This window comes from Phyllobates terribilis, unplaced genomic scaffold, assembly GCF_046119375.1.
Source record: "Phyllobates terribilis strain yellow unplaced genomic scaffold, ASM4611937v1 Scaffold_27__1_contigs__length_16484149, whole genome shotgun sequence".
Taxonomy (NCBI): domain Eukaryota; kingdom Metazoa; phylum Chordata; class Amphibia; order Anura; family Dendrobatidae; genus Phyllobates; species Phyllobates terribilis.
This window is the reverse complement of record NW_027362787.1, coordinates 13,743,616-13,759,847: the sequence shown is the minus strand read 5'-3', so window position 1 is coordinate 13,759,847 and position 16,232 is coordinate 13,743,616. Positions and strand designations below refer to the sequence as shown.

Sequence of the window (16,232 nt, the reverse complement as noted above, 5' to 3'; positions counted from 1 at the left end):
CCCTTACATGCCTGCACTTTTCGGCTTGCTGCTGCTGCAATCCACGCGTTTTAGATCTGCATAACTCCACCTCTTTAAACACAGCACCTTCACCCCCTGCTGTTCCCACCCGCCTCAACACCGTTGGAAGGGAGGAGAACCAATTAAGGCGGGGGGTGGGGTGGAACGAGCAGCTGTCTACCCTTAGCAGGAGGGCTCCTGATTACATACCTCTCCTGCTGCTGCTGCTGCTGGCTGTCCAGCAGCAGACTGAAGGTGGCTGCTGCTGTGCACAGGTATATAAAGGCTCAGAGCCTATTATGACACGCGCAGCCAGCGTTCCATTGCCACATTCCATCTACTGCAGGCAGGATACCTGGCTGGCTGAATGTCGCTGAGAAGCTCACAGAGACCGCCATAAGCAACAGTTTAACAGAATGCCACAGACTAATCAACCAAACTTTTTGGGTTGGGTTCTCTTTTATAGTCTGCAGGCATTAAATGAAAGAAGTCAGTGTTCCAGCAGAGGGAGACAACGTTTCAGAAAAGGCATTGTAGCAAACCAAAAAAGAAATTTTAAGCGCAGCAGAGTAACCAGCGCACATACCTGTTAGCTCAGGTGAGTTTAAAAGGCTGCTGTTGATAACAAGGGTATTTGCTAAATAGATGGTGTGTGTGCAACAATATACTGAAAGGTCAATTATATTGTGCAGCTTATCTCACCACCTGTAGTTATTTAGGTGAAAGCTCCAAAATGCTTGCCTAATATGTCTGTTTATCCAAAAGGAAGTAAAAAGGGAGAGCTAGAAAGATAGCATTGCATCACATTACATGGCAATGCAATGCACAGTTGCTGAAGTTGAACCAAAATGAGCTTGTAATCTGGCTTCTGCAACTTTGAACATGAAAAATCCAATGAGGAGAAGAAAAGCAAAGCCAAAGAGTCCATCCCAAAATCCGACAAACAAGCAAAATGAACAAAAAACATTGAATTCAATTCTTTCTGATTTTAGAAACTGCATTAAAGAAGGGGTGCACCGGTCCTGGAGATACTGCAATACCAGGTCAATGCGTGGAGTGGACAGAGCAAGCTCTTTTTCCATCTCCCTGTTCTAAAAATCCATTTAATATATGGTCCCCAGATAGGGGACGTATCAGATATTAAACTGATAAGAACAGATACTACACTTGATCTTAGCCAAAAGGCCGAGAAGCGATAACCAGAATTGGTTTCAAACTACGGAGCCACCCAAGGATCCTGAAAAGTCCATTTGTGGAGATGAGCTCCTGGACTCCCGTTAAGAAGACATGTTGTCAACCTCTAGATCCCTTACATGCCTGCACTTTTCGGCTTGCTGCTGCTGCAATCCACGCGTTTTAGATCTGCATAACTCCACCTCTTTAAACACAGCACCTTCACCCCCTGCTGTTCCCACCCGCCTCAACACCGTTGGAAGGGAGGAGAACCAATTAAGGCGGGGGTGGGGTGGAACGAGCAGCTGTCTACCCTTAGCAGGAGGGCTCCTGATTACATACCTCTCCTGCTGCTGCTGCTGCTGGCTGTCCAGCAGCAGACTGAAAGTGGCTGCTGCTGTGCACAGGTATATAAAGGCTCAGAGCCTATTATGACACGCGCAGCCAGCGTTCCATTGCCACATTCCATCTACTGCAGGCAGGATACCTGGCTGGCTGAATGTCGCTGAGAAGCTCACAGAGACCGCCATAAGCAACAGTTTAACAGAATGCCACAGACTAATCAACCAAACTTTTTGGGTTGGGTTCTCTTTTATAGTCTGCAGGCATTAAATGAAAGAAGTCAGTGTTCCAGCAGAGGGAGACAACGTTTCAGAAAAGGCATTGTAGCAAACCAAAAAAGAAATTTTAAGCGCAGCAGAGAAACCAGCGCACATACCTGTTAGCTCAGGTGAGTTTAAAAGGCTGCTGTTGATAACAAGGGCATTTGCTAAATAGATGGTGTGTGTGCAACAATATACTGAAAGGTCAATTATATTGTGCAGCTGATCTCACCACCTGTAGTTATTTAGGTGAAAGCTCCAAAATGCTTGCCTAATATGTCTGTTTATCCAAAAGGAAGTAAAAAGGGAGAGCTAGAAAGATAGCATTGCATCACATTACATGGCAATGCAATGCACAGTTGCTGAAGTTGAACCAAAATGAGCTTGTAATCTGGCTTCTGCAACTTTGAACATGAAAAATCCAATGAGGAGAAGAAAAGCAAAGCCAAAGAGTCCATCCCAAAATCCGACAAACAAGCAAAATGAACAAAAAACATTGAATTCAATTCTTTCTGATTTTAGAAACTGCATTAAAGAAGGGGTGCACCGGTCCTGGAGATACTGCAATACCAGGTCAATGCGTGGAGTGGACAGAGCAAGCTCTTTTTCCATCTCCCTGTTCTAAAAATCCATTTAATATATGGTCCCCAGATAGGGGACGTATCAGATATTAAACTGATAAGAACAGATACTACACTTGATCTTAGCCAAAAGGCCGAGAAGCGATAACCAGAATTGGTTTCAAACTACGGAGCCACCCAAGGATCCTGAAAAGTCCATTTGTGGAGATGAGCTCCTGGACTCCCGTTAAGAAGACATGTTGTCAACCTCTAGATCCCTTACATGCCTGCACTTTTCGGCTTGCTGCTGCTGCAATCCACGCGTTTTAGATCTGCATAACTCCACCTCTTTAAACACAGCACCTTCACCCCCTGCTGTTCCCACCCGCCTCAACACCGTTGGAAGGGAGGAGAACCAATTAAGGCGGGGGGTGGGGTGGAACGAGCAGCTGTCTACCCTTAGCAGGAGGGCTCCTGATTACATACCTCTCCTGCTGCTGCTGCTGCTGGCTGTCCAGCAGCAGACTGAAGGTGGCTGCTGCTGTGCACAGGTATATAAAGGCTCAGAGCCTATTATGACACGCGCAGCCAGCGTTCCATTGCCACATTCCATCTACTGCAGGCAGGATACCTGGCTGGCTGAATGTCGCTGAGAAGCTCACAGAGACCGCCATAAGCAACAGTTTAACAGAATGCCACAGACTAATCAACCAAACTTTTTGGGTTGGGTTCTCTTTTATAGTCTGCAGGCATTAAATGAAAGAAGTCAGTGTTCCAGCAGAGGGAGACAACGTTTCAGAAAAGGCATTGTAGCAAACCAAAAAAGAAATTTTAAGCGCAGCAGAGTAACCAGCGCACATACCTGTTAGCTCAGGTGAGTTTAAAAGGCTGCTGTTGATAACAAGGGCATTTGCTAAATAGATGGTGTGTGTGCAACAATATACTGAAAGGTCAATTATATTGTGCAGCTTATCTCACCACCTGTAGTTATTTAGGTGAAAGCTCCAAAATGCTTGCCTAATATGTCTGTTTATCCAAAAGGAAGTAAAAAGGGAGAGCTAGAAAGATAGCATTGCATCACATTACATGGCAATGCAATGCACAGTTGCTGAAGTTGAACCAAAATGAGCTTGTAATCTGGCTTCTGCAACTTTGAACATGAAAAATCCAATGAGGAGAAGAAAAGCAAAGCCAAAGAGTCCATCCCAAAATCCGACAAACAAGCAAAATGAACAAAAAACATTGAATTCAATTCTTTCTGATTTTAGAAACTGCATTAAAGAAGGGGTGCACCGGTCCTGGAGATACTGCAATACCAGGTCAATGCGTGGAGTGGACAGAGCAAGCTCTTTTTCCATCTCCCTGTTCTAAAAATCCATTTAATATATGGTCCCCAGATAGGGGACGTATCAGATATTAAACTGATAAGAACAGATACTACACTTGATCTTAGCCAAAAGGCCGAGAAGCGATAACCAGAATTGGTTTCAAACTACGGAGCCACCCAAGGATCCTGAAAAGTCCATTTGTGGAGATGAGCTCCTGGACTCCCGTTAAGAAGACATGTTGTCAACCTCTAGATCCCTTACATGCCTGCACTTTTCGGCTTGCTGCTGCTGCAATCCACGCGTTTTAGATCTGCATAACTCCACCTCTTTAAACACAGCACCTTCACCCCCTGCTGTTCCCACCCGCCTCAACACCGTTGGAAGGGAGGAGAACCAATTAAGGCGGGGGGTGGGGTGGAACGAGCAGCTGTCTACCCTTAGCAGGAGGGCTCCTGATTACATACCTCTCCTGCTGCTGCTGCTGCTGGCTGTCCAGCAGCAGACTGAAGGTGGCTGCTGCTGTGCACAGGTATATAAAGGCTCAGAGCCTATTATGACACGCGCAGCCAGCGTTCCATTGCCACATTCCATCTACTGCAGGCAGGATACCTGGCTGGCTGAATGTCGCTGAGAAGCTCACAGAGACCGCCATAAGCAACAGTTTAACAGAATGCCACAGACTAATCAACCAAACTTTTTGGGTTGGGTTCTCTTTTATAGTCTGCAGGCATTAAATGAAAGAAGTCAGTGTTCCAGCAGAGGGAGACAACGTTTCAGAAAAGGCATTGTAGCAAACCAAAAAAGAAATTTTAAGCGCAGCAGAGTAACCAGCGCACATACCTGTTAGCTCAGGTGAGTTTAAAAGGCTGCTGTTGATAACAAGGGCATTTGCTAAATAGATGGTGTGTGTGCAACAATATACTGAAAGGTCAATTATATTGTGCAGCTTATCTCACCACCTGTAGTTATTTAGGTGAAAGCTCCAAAATGCTTGCCTAATATGTCTGTTTATCCAAAAGGAAGTAAAAAGGGAGAGCTAGAAAGATAGCATTGCATCACATTACTTGGCAATGCAATGCACAGTTGCTGAAGTTGAACCAAAATGAGCTTGTAATCTGGCTTCTGCAACTTTGAACATGAAAAATCCAATGAGGAGAAGAAAAGCAAAGCCAAAGAGTCCATCCCAAAATCCGACAAACAAGCAAAATGAACAAAAAACATTGAATTCAATTCTTTCTGATTTTAGAAACTGCATTAAAGAAGGGGTGCACCGGTCCTGGAGATACTGCAATACCAGGTCAATGCGTGGAGTGGACAGAGCAAGCTCTTTTTCCATCTCCCTGTTCTAAAAATCCATTTAATATATGGTCCCCAGATAGGGGACGTATCAGATATTAAACTGATAAGAACAGATACTACACTTGATCTTAGCCAAAAGGCCGAGAAGCGATAACCAGAATTGGTTTCAAACTACGGAGCCACCCAAGGATCCTGAAAAGTCCATTTGTGGAGATGAGCTCCTGGACTCCCGTTAAGAAGACATGTTGTCAACCTCTAGATCCCTTACATGCCTGCACTTTTCGGCTTGCTGCTGCTGCAATCCACGCGTTTTAGATCTGCATAACTCCACCTCTTTAAACACAGCACCTTCACCCCCTGCTGTTCCCACCCGCCTCAACACCGTTGGAAGGGAGGAGAACCAATTAAGGCGGGGGGTGGGGTGGAACGAGCAGCTGTCTACCCTTAGCAGGAGGGCTCCTGATTACATACCTCTCCTGCTGCTGCTGCTGGCTGTCCAGCAGCAGACTGAAGGTGGCTGCTGCTGTGCACAGGTATATAAAGGCTCAGAGCCTATTATGACACGCGCAGCCAGCGTTCCATTGCCACATTCCATCTACTGCAGGCAGGGTACCTGGCTGGCTGAATGTCGCTGAGAAGCTCACAGAGACCGCCATAAGCAACAGTTTAACAGAATGCCACAGACTAATCAACCAAACTTTTTGGGTTGGGTTCTCTTTTATAGTCTGCAGGCATTAAATGAAAGAAGTCAGTGTTCCAGCAGAAGGAGACAACGTTTCAGAAAAGGCATTGTAGCAAACCAAAAAAGAAATTTTAAGCGCAGCAGAGTAACCAGCGCACATACCTGTTAGCTCAGGTGAGTTTAAAAGGCTGCTGTTGATAACAAGGGCATTTGCTAAATAGATGGTGTGTGTGCAACAATATACTGAAAGGTCAATTATATTGTGCAGCTTATCTCACCACCTGTAGTTATTTAGGTGAAAGCTCCAAAATGCTTGCCTAATATGTCTGTTTATCCAAAAGGAAGTAAAAAGGGAGAGCTAGAAAGATAGCATTGCATCACATTACATGGCAATGCAATGCACAGTTGCTGAAGTTGAACCAAAATGAGCTTGTAATCTGGCTTCTGCAACTTTGAACATGAAAAATCCAATGAGGAGAAGAAAAGCAAAGCCAAAGAGTCCATCCCAAAATCCGACAAACAAGCAAAATGAACAAAAAACATTGAATTCAATTCTTTCTGATTTTAGAAACTGCATTAAAGAAGGGGTGCACCGGTCCTGGAGATACTGCAATACCAGGTCAATGCGTGGAGTGGACAGAGCAAGCTCTTTTTCCATCTCCCTGTTCTAAAAATCCATTTAATATATGGTCCCCAGATAGGGGACGTATCAGATATTAAACTGATAAGAACAGATACTACACTTGATCTTAGCCAAAAGGCCGAGAAGCGATAACCAGAATTGGTTTCAAACTACGGAGCCACCCAAGGATCCTGAAAAGTCCATTTGTGGAGATGAGCTCCTGGACTCCCGTTAAGAAGACATGTTGTCAAACTCTAGATCCCTTACATGCCTGCACTTTTCGGCTTGCTGCTGCTGCAATCCACGCGTTTTAGATCTGCATAACTCCACCTCTTTAAACACAGCACCTTCACCCCCTGCTGTTTCCACCCGCCTCAACACCGTTGGAAGGGAGGAGAACCAATTAAGGCGGGGGTGGGGTGGAACGAGCAGCTGTCTACCCTTAGCAGGAGGGCTCCTGATTACATACCTCTCCTGCTGCTGCTGCTGCTGGCTGTCCAGCAGCAGACTGAAGGTGGCTGCTGCTGTGCACAGGTATATAAAGGCTCAGAGCCTATTATGACACGCGCAGCCAGCGTTCCATTGCCACATTCCATCTACTGCAGGCAGGATACCTGGCTGGCTGAATGTCGCTGAGAAGCTCACAGAGACCGCCATAAGCAACAGTTTAACAGAATGCCACAGACTAATCAACCAAACTTTTTGGGTTGGGTTCTCTTTTATAGTCTGCAGGCATTAAATGAAAGAAGTCAGTGTTCCAGCAGAGGGAGACAACGTTTCAGAAAAGGCATTGTAGCAAACCAAAAAAGAAATTTTAAGCGCAGCAGAGTAACCAGCGCACATACCTGTTAGCTCAGGTGAGTTTAAAAGGCTGCTGTTGATAACAAGGGCATTTGCTAAATAGATGGTGTGTGTGCAACAATATACTGAAAGGTCAATTATATTGTGCAGCTTATCTCACCACCTGTAGTTATTTAGGTGAAAGCTCCAAAATGCTTGCCTAATATGTCTGTTTATCCAAAAGGAAGTAAAAAGGGAGAGCTAGAAAGATAGCATTGCATCACATTACATGGCAATGCAATGCACAGTTGCTGAAGTTGAACCAAAATGAGCTTGTAATCTGGCTTCTGCAACTTTGAACATGAAAAATCCAATGAGGAGAAGAAAAGCAAAGCCAAAGAGTCCATCCCAAAATCCGACAAACAAGCAAAATGAACAAAAAACATTGAATTCAATTCTTTCTGATTTTAGAAACTGCATTAAAGAAGGGGTGCACCGGTCCTGGAGATACTGCAATACCAGGTCAATGCGTGGAGTGGACAGAGCAAGCTCTTTTTCCATCTCCCTGTTCTAAAAATCCATTTAATATATGGTCCCCAGATAGGGGACGTATCAGATATTAAACTGATAAGAACAGATACTACACTTGATCTTAGCCAAAAGGCCGAGAAGCGATAACCAGAATTGGTTTCAAACTACGGAGCCACCCAAGGATCCTGAAAAGTCCATTTGTGGAGATGAGCTCCTGGACTCCCGTTAAGAAGACATGTTGTCAACCTCTAGATCCCTTACATGCCTGCACTTTTCGGCTTGCTGCTGCTGCAATCCACGCGTTTTAGATCTGCATAACTCCACCTCTTTAAACACAGCACCTTCACCCCCTGCTGTTCCCACCCGCCTCAACACCGTTGGAAGGGAGGAGAACCAATTAAGGCGGGGGGTGGGGTGGAACGAGCAGCTGTCTACCCTTAGCAGGAGGGCTCCTGATTACATACCTCTCCTGCTGCTGCTGCTGCTGGCTGTCCAGCAGCAGACTGAAGGTGGCTGCTGCTGTGCACAGGTATATAAAGGCTCAGAGCCTATTATGACACGCGCAGCCAGCGTTCCATTGCCACATTCCATCTACTGCAGGCAGGATACCTGGCTGGCTGAATGTCGCTGAGAAGCTCACAGAGACCGCCATAAGCAACAGTTTAACAGAATGCCACAGACTAATCAACCAAACTTTTTGGGTTGGGTTCTCTTTTATAGTCTGCAGGCATTAAATGAAAGAAGTCAGTGTTCCAGCAGAGGGAGACAACGTTTCAGAAAAGGCATTGTAGCAAACCAAAAAAGAAATTTTAAGCGCAGCAGAGTAACCAGCGCACATACCTGTTAGCTCAGGTGAGTTTAAAAGGCTGCTGTTGATAACAAGGGCATTTGCTAAATAGATGGTGTGTGTGCAACAATATACTGAAAGGTCAATTATATTGTGCAGCTTATCTCACCACCTGTAGTTATTTAGGTGAAAGCTCCAAAATGCTTGCCTAATATGTCTGTTTATCCAAAAGGAAGTAAAAAGGGAGAGCTAGAAAGATAGCATTGCATAACATTACATGGCAATGCAATGCACAGTTGCTGAAGTTGAACCAAAATGAGCTTGTAATCTGGCTTCTGCAACTTTGAACATGAAAAATCCAATGAGGAGAAGAAAAGCAAAGCCAAAGAGTCCATCCCAAAATCCGACAAACAAGCAAAATGAACAAAAAACATTGAATTCAATTCTTTCTGATTTTAGAAACTGCATTAAAGAAGGGGTGCACCGGTCCTGGAGATACTGCAATACCAGGTCAATGCGTGGAGTGGACAGAGCAAGCTCTTTTTCCATCTCCCTGTTCTAAAAATCCATTTAATATATGGTCCCCAGATAGGGGACGTATCAGATATTAAACTGATAAGAACAGATACTACACTTGATCTTAGCCAAAAGGCCGAGAAGCGATAACCAGAATTGGTTTCAAACTACGGAGCCACCCAAGGATCCTGAAAAGTCCATTTGTGGAGATGAGCTCCTGGACTCCCGTTAAGAAGACATGTTGTCAACCTCTAGATCCCTTACATGCCTGCACTTTTCGGCTTGCTGCTGCTGCAATCCACGCGTTTTAGATCTGCATAACTCCACCTCTTTAAACACAGCACCTTCACCCCCTGCTGTTCCCACCCGCCTCAACACCGTTGGAAGGGAGGAGAACCAATTAAGGCGGGGGTGGGGTGGAACGAGCAGCTGTCTACCCTTAGCAGGAGGGCTCCTGATTACATACCTCTCCTGCTGCTGCTGCTGCTGGCTGTCCAGCAGCAGACTGAAGGTGGCTGCTGCTGTGCACAGGTATATAAAGGCTCAGAGCCTATTATGACACGCGCAGCCAGCGTTCCATTGCCACATTCCATCTACTGCAGGCAGGATACCTGGCTGGCTGAATGTCGCTGAGAAGCTCACAGAGACCGCCATAAGCAACAGTTTAACAGAATGCCACAGACTAATCAACCAAACTTTTTGGGTTGGGTTCTCTTTTATAGTCTGCAGGCATTAAATGAAAGAAGTCAGTGTTCCAGCAGAGGGAGACAACGTTTCAGAAAAGGCATTGTAGCAAACCAAAAAAGAAATTTTAAGCGCAGCAGAGTAACCAGCGCACATACCTGTTAGCTCAGGTGAGTTTAAAAGGCTGCTGTTGATAACAAGGGCATTTGCTAAATAGATGGTGTGTGTGCAACAATATACTGAAAGGTCAATTATATTGTGCAGCTTATCTCACCACCTGTAGTTATTTAGGTGAAAGCTCCAAAATGCTTGCCTAATATGTCTGTTTATCCAAAAGGAAGTAAAAAGGGAGAGCTAGAAAGATAGCATTGCATCACATTACATGGCAATGCAATGCACAGTTGCTGAAGTTGAACCAAAATGAGCTTGTAATCTGGCTTCTGCAACTTTGAACATGAAAAATCCAATGAGGAGAAGAAAAGCAAAGCCAAAGAGTCCATCCCAAAATCCGACAAACAAGCAAAATGAACAAAAAACATTGAATTCAATTCTTTCTGATTTTAGAAACTGCATTAAAGAAGGGGTGCACCGGTCCTGGAGATACTGCAATACCAGGTCAATGCGTGGAGTGGACAGAGCAAGCTCTTTTTCCATCTCCCTGTTCTGAAAATCCATTTAATATATGGTCCCCAGATAGGGGACGTATCAGATATTAAACTGATAAGAACAGATACTACACTTGATCTTAGCCAAAAGGCCGAGAAGCGATAACCAGAATTGGTTTCAAACTACGGAGCCACCCAAGGATCCTGAAAAGTCCATTTGTGGAGATGAGCTCCTGGACTCCCGTTAAGAAGACATGTTGTCAACCTCTAGATCCCTTACATGCCTGCACTTTTCGGCTTGCTGCTGCTGCAATCCACGCGTTTTAGATCTGCATAACTCCACCTCTTTAAACACAGCACCTTCACCCCCTGCTGTTCCCACCCGCCTCAACACGGTTGGAAGGGAGGAGAACCAATTAAGGCGGGGGGTGGGGTGGAATGAGCAGCTGTCTACCCTTAGCAGGAGGGCTCCTGATTACATACCTCTCCTGCTGCTGCTGCTGCTGGCTGTCCAGCAGCAGACTGAAGGTGGCTGCTGCTGTGCACAGGTATATAAAGGCTCAGAGCCTATTATGACACGCGCAGCCAGCGTTCCATTGCCACATTCCATCTACTGCAGGCAGGATACCTGGCTGGCTGAATGTCGCTGAGAAGCTCACAGAGACCGCCATAAGCAACAGTTTAACAGAATGCCACAGACTAATCAACCAAACTTTTTGGGTTGGGTTCTCTTTTATAGTCTGCAGGCATTAAATGAAAGAAGTCAGTGTTCCAGCAGAGGGAGACAACGTTTCAGAAAAGGCATTGTAGCAAACCAAAAAAGAAATTTTAAGCGCAGCAGAGTAACCAGCGCACATACCTGTTAGCTCAGGTGAGTTTAAAAGGCTGCTGTTGATAACAAGGGCATTTGCTAAATAGATGGTGTGTGTGCAACAATATACTGAAAGGTCAATTATATTGTGCAGCTTATCTCACCACCTGTAGTTATTTAGGTGAAAGCTCCAAAATGCTTGCCTAATATGTCTGTTTATCCAAAAGGAAGTAAAAAGGGAGAGCTAGAAAGATAGCATTGCATCACATTACATGGCAATGCAATGCACAGTTGCTGAAGTTGAACCAAAATGAGCTTGTAACCTGGCTTCTGCAACTTTGAACATGAAAAATCCAATGAGGAGAAGAAAAGCAAAGCCAAAGAGTCCATCCCAAAATCCGACAAACAAGCAAAATGAACAAAAAACATTGAATTCAATTCTTTCTGATTTTAGAAACTGCATTAAAGAAGGGGTGCACCGGTCCTGGAGATACTGCAATACCAGGTCAATGCGTGGAGTGGACAGAGCAAGCTCTTTTTCCATCTCCCTGTTCTAAAAATCCATTTAATATATGGTCCCCAGATAGGGGACGTATCAGATATTAAACTGATAAGAACAGATACTACACTTGATCTTAGCCAAAAGGCCGAGAAGCGATAACCAGAATTGGTTTCAAACTACGGAGCCACCCAAGGATCCTGAAAAGTCCATTTGTGGAGATGAGCTCCTGGACTCCCGTTAAGAAGACATGTTGTCAACCTCTAGATCCCTTACATGCCTGCACTTTTCAGCTTGCTGCTGCTGCAATCCACGCGTTTTAGATCTGCATAACTCCACCTCTTTAAACACAGCACCTTCACCCCCTGCTGTTCCCACCCGCCTCAACACCGTTGGAAGGGAGGAGAACCAATTAAGGCGGGGGGTGGGGTGGAACGAGCAGCTGTCTACCCTTAGCAGGAGGGCTCCTGATTACATACCTCTCCTGCTGCTGCTGCTGCTGGCTGTCCAGCAGCAGACTGAAGGTGGCTGCTGCTGTGCACAGGTATATAAAGGCTCAGAGCCTATTATGACACGCGCAGCCAGCGTTCCATTGCCACATTCCATCTACTGCAGGCAGGATACCTGGCTGGCTGAATGTCGCTGAGAAGCTCACAGAGACCGCCATAAGCCTTGCACGATGCAGACGTTGCTGCTGCTTCATATAACACCACAATAGCTGCAGCTCTAGACTCGATCGCCCCTCTCACACACACCACACCTCGCACATTCAACAGGCAACCCTGGCACACTAAACTTACCAAAGAACTGCGCCGGGCCTCCAGGGTTGCGGAGCGGAGATGGAAAAGGTCTCACTCCATCGAGCACTTCATCGCATTCAAGCAATCCCTCACTAATTTCAAGTCCGCACTCACTACAGCAAAACAAACCTACTTCTTATCTCTCATATCCTCCCTATCTCACAACCCTAAACAGCTATTTAACACTTTCAACTCTCTCCTTCGTCCCCCAGCACCTCCTCCCTCTTCTCTCATCTCAGCCGACGACTTTGCCTCATTCTTCAAACAGAAGATTGACACCATCAGACAAAACTTTGGCCTAAAGTCCACACAACCCCTCCTCATATCTTCTCAACCATCCTCCTCCAAACCCCACTTCTCCACCATTACAGAAGGTCAAGTCTCCTCTTTACTCTCCAAATCACACCTCACCACCTGCGAACTTGACCCAATCCCATCCCACCTCATCACTAACCTCACCTCAGTCTTCATCCCAACCCTAACCCACCTCTTCAATCTATCACTAACAACCGGAGTCTTCCCCTCATGTTTCAAACATGCCGCAATCACACCCATCCTCAAAAAGCCCTCCCTTGACCCTTCCTCTCTGACCAGCTACCGCCCCATATCACTTCTCCCCTTTGCCTCAAAACTTCTAGAACAACATGTCCACCTTGAACTGTCCTCCCACCTCTCCTCCTGCTCCCTCTTCGACCGTCTACAATCTGGCTTCCAACCGCATCACTCGACTGAAACTGCCCTGACCAAAGTCACAAACGACCTACTAAATGCCAAATCCAAGCGACACTACTCCATCCTCCTCCTTCTGGACCTGTCATCTGCCTTTGACACAGTGGACCATTCCCTCTTACTCCAGATTCTCTCATCTCTTGGCATCACGGACTTGGCTCTATCTTGGATCTCCTCATACTTAACAGACAGGACATTCAGCGTCTCCCACTCACGCACCACCTCCTCATCTCGCCCCCTATCTGTCGGTGTCCCCCAAGGTTCAGTTCTAGGACCCCTGCTCTTCTCCATCTACACCTTCGGCCTGGGACAGCTCATAGAGTCTCACGGCTTTCAGTATCACCTCTATGCTGACGACACACAGATCTACCTCTCTGGACCCGATATCTCCTCCCTACTAACCAGAATCCCACAATGTCTGTCCGCCATCTCATCCTTCTTCTCCGACAGGTTTCTAAAACTCAACATGGATAAAACAGAGTTCATCATCTTTCCACCCTCTCATTCACATCCCCCATCCGACCTATCCATCAACGTCAATGGCTGTTCACTCTCCCCAGTCCCACAAGCTCGCTGCCTTGGGGTAACCCTGGACTCTGATCTCTCCTTCAAACCACATATTCAAGCCCTTTCCACCTCCTGCCGACTCCAACTCAAAAACATCTCCCGGATCCGTGCATTCCTCAGCAAAGACTCTGCAAAAACACTAGTGCATGCCCTCATCATATCCCGCCTCGACTACTGCAACCTCCTGCTCCGTGGCATCCCTTCCAACACTCTTGCACCTCTCCAATCTATCCTAAACTCTGCTGCTCGACTAATCCACCTGTCCCCCCGCTATTCCCCGGCCTCTCCTCTCTGTCAATCCCTTCACTGGCTCCCTATTGCCCAGAGAATTCAGTTCAAAACTCTAACCATGGCATACAAAGCCATCCACAACCTGTCTCCCCCATACATCTGTGACCTAGTCTCCCGGTACTTACCTGCACGCAACCTCCGATCCTCACAAGACCTCCTGCTCTACTCCCCTCTTATCTCCTCCTCCCACACTCGTATACAAGATTTCTCCCGTGCTTCCCCCCTACTCTGGAACTCTCTACCCCAACATATCAGACTCTCGCCGACCGTGGAAACCTTCAAAAGGAACCTGAAGACCCACCTCTTCCGACAAGCCTACAACCTGCAGTAAACACCACTGCACGACCAGCTCTACCCTCACCTACTGTATCCTCACCCATCCCTCGTAGACTGTGAGCCCTCGCGGGCAGGGTCCTCGCTCCTCCTGTACCAGTCGCTGACTCGTTTTGTTAAGATTATGTAAATGCTTTTGTTATGTATATCCCTATCACATGTAAAGCGCCATGGAATAAATGGCGCTATAATAATAAATAATAATAATAATAATAATAATAAGCAACAGTTTAACAGAATGCCACAGACTAATCAACCAAACTTTTTGGGTTGGGTTCTCTTTTATAGTCTGCAGGCATTAAATGAAAGAAGTCAGTGTTCCAGCAGAGGGAGACAACGTTTCAGAAAAGGCATTGTAGCAAACCAAAAAAGAAATTTTAAGCGCAGCAGAGTAACCAGCGCACATACCTGTTAGCTCAGGTGAGTTTAAAAGGCTGCTGTTGATAACAAGGGCATTTGCTAAATAGATGGTGTGTGTGCAACAATATACTGAAAGGTCAATTATATTGTGCAGCTTATCTCACCACCTGTAGTTATTTAGGTGAAAGCTCCAAAATGCTTGCCTAATATGTCTGTTTATCCAAAAGGAAGTAAAAAGGGAGAGCTAGAAAGATAGCATTGCATCACATTACATGGCAATGCAATGCACAGTTGCTGAAGTTGAACCAAAATGAGCTTGTAATCTGGCTTCTGCAACTTTGAACATGAAAAATCCAATGAGGAGAAGAAAAGCAAAGCCAAAGAGTCCATCCCAAAATCCGACAAACAAGCAAAATGAACAAAAAACATTGAATTCAATTCTTTCTGATTTTAGAAACTGCATTAAAGAAGGGGTGCACCGGTCCTGGAGATACTGCAATACCAGGTCAATGCGTAGAGTGGACAGAGCAAGCTCTTTTTCCATCTCCCTGTTCTGAAAATCCATTTAATATATGGTCCCCAGATAGGGGACGTATCAGATATTAAACTGATAAGAACAGATACTACACTTGATCTTAGCCAAAAGGCCGAGAAGCGATAACCAGAATTGGTTTCAAACTACGGAGCCACCCAAGGATCCTGAAAAGTCCATTTGTGGAGATGAGCTCCTGGACTCCCGTTAAGAAGACATGTTGTCAACCTCTAGATCCCTTACATGCCTGCACTTTTCGGCTTGCTGCTGCTGCAATCCACGCGTTTTAGATCTGCATAACTCCACCTCTTTAAACACAGCACCTTCACCCCCTGCTGTTCCCACCCGCCTCAACACCGTTGGAAGGGAGGAGAACCAATTAAGGCGGGGGGTGGGGTGGAACGAGCAGCTGTCTACCCTTAGCAGGAGGGCTCCTGATTACATACCTCTCCTGCTGCTGCTGCTGGCTGTCCAGCAGCAGACTGAAGGTGGCTGCTGCTGTGCACAGGTATATAAAGGCTCAGAGCCTATTATGACACGCGCAGCCAGCGTTCCATTGCCACATTCCATCTACTGCAGGCAGGATACCTGGCTGGCTGAATGTCGCTGAGAAGCTCACAGAGACCGCCATAAGCAACAGTTTAACAGAATGCCACAGACTAATCAACCAAACTTTTTGGGTTGGGTTCTCTTTTATAGTCTGCAGGCATTAAATGAAAGAAGTCAGTGTTCCAGCAGAGGGAGACAACGTTTCAGAAAAGGCATTGTAGCAAACCAAAAAAGAAATTTTAAGCGCAGCAGAGTAACCAGCGCACATACCTGTTAGCTCAGGTGAGTTTAAAAGGCTGCTGTTGATAACAAGGGCATTTGCTAAATAGATGGTGTGTGTGCAACAATATACTGAAAGGTCAATTATATTGTGCAGCTTATCTCACCACCTGTAGTTATTTAGGTGAAAGCTCCAAAATGCTTGCCTAATATGTCTGTTTATCCAAAAGGAAGTAAAAAGGGAGAGCTAGAAAGATAGCATTGCATCACATTACATGGCAATGCAATGCACAGTTGCTGAAGTTGAACCAAAATGAGCTTGTAATCTGGCTTCTGCAACTTTGAACATGAAAAATCCAATGAGGAGAAGAAA

The 16,232-nt window shown here is 45.8% G+C and overlaps 10 non-coding genes across 10 annotated transcripts; all 10 read right to left on the bottom strand.

Moving 5' to 3' along the window:
• Positions 1–1,006: 1,006 nt before the first annotated feature.
• LOC141177221 (U2 spliceosomal RNA) lies at positions 1,007–1,197 on the bottom strand. The gene has a single exon (XR_012253836.1). It is a non-coding gene; the product is annotated as a U2 spliceosomal RNA (small nuclear RNA).
• Positions 1,198–2,311: 1,114 nt separating this feature from the next.
• Positions 2,312–2,502, bottom strand: LOC141177220 (U2 spliceosomal RNA). The gene has a single exon (XR_012253835.1). It is a non-coding gene; the product is annotated as a U2 spliceosomal RNA (small nuclear RNA).
• Positions 2,503–3,617: 1,115 nt separating this feature from the next.
• LOC141177219 (U2 spliceosomal RNA) lies at positions 3,618–3,808 on the bottom strand. The gene has a single exon (XR_012253834.1). It is a non-coding gene; the product is annotated as a U2 spliceosomal RNA (small nuclear RNA).
• A 1,115-nt stretch (positions 3,809–4,923) lies between these two features.
• On the bottom strand, positions 4,924–5,114 carry LOC141177218 (U2 spliceosomal RNA). Its single transcript, XR_012253833.1, has one exon. It is a non-coding gene; the product is annotated as a U2 spliceosomal RNA (small nuclear RNA).
• A 1,112-nt stretch (positions 5,115–6,226) lies between these two features.
• On the bottom strand, positions 6,227–6,417 carry LOC141177217 (U2 spliceosomal RNA). The gene has a single exon (XR_012253832.1). It is a non-coding gene; the product is annotated as a U2 spliceosomal RNA (small nuclear RNA).
• Positions 6,418–7,531: 1,114 nt separating this feature from the next.
• On the bottom strand, positions 7,532–7,722 carry LOC141177216 (U2 spliceosomal RNA). The gene has a single exon (XR_012253831.1). It is a non-coding gene; the product is annotated as a U2 spliceosomal RNA (small nuclear RNA).
• Positions 7,723–8,837: 1,115 nt separating this feature from the next.
• LOC141177215 (U2 spliceosomal RNA) lies at positions 8,838–9,028 on the bottom strand. Its single transcript, XR_012253830.1, has one exon. It is a non-coding gene; the product is annotated as a U2 spliceosomal RNA (small nuclear RNA).
• A 1,114-nt stretch (positions 9,029–10,142) lies between these two features.
• On the bottom strand, positions 10,143–10,333 carry LOC141177444 (U2 spliceosomal RNA). Its single transcript, XR_012254038.1, has one exon. It is a non-coding gene; the product is annotated as a U2 spliceosomal RNA (small nuclear RNA).
• A 1,115-nt stretch (positions 10,334–11,448) lies between these two features.
• Positions 11,449–11,639, bottom strand: LOC141177212 (U2 spliceosomal RNA). Its single transcript, XR_012253828.1, has one exon. It is a non-coding gene; the product is annotated as a U2 spliceosomal RNA (small nuclear RNA).
• Positions 11,640–15,027: 3,388 nt separating this feature from the next.
• Positions 15,028–15,218, bottom strand: LOC141177592 (U2 spliceosomal RNA). Its single transcript, XR_012254172.1, has one exon. It is a non-coding gene; the product is annotated as a U2 spliceosomal RNA (small nuclear RNA).
• Positions 15,219–16,232: the final 1,014 nt, after the last annotated feature.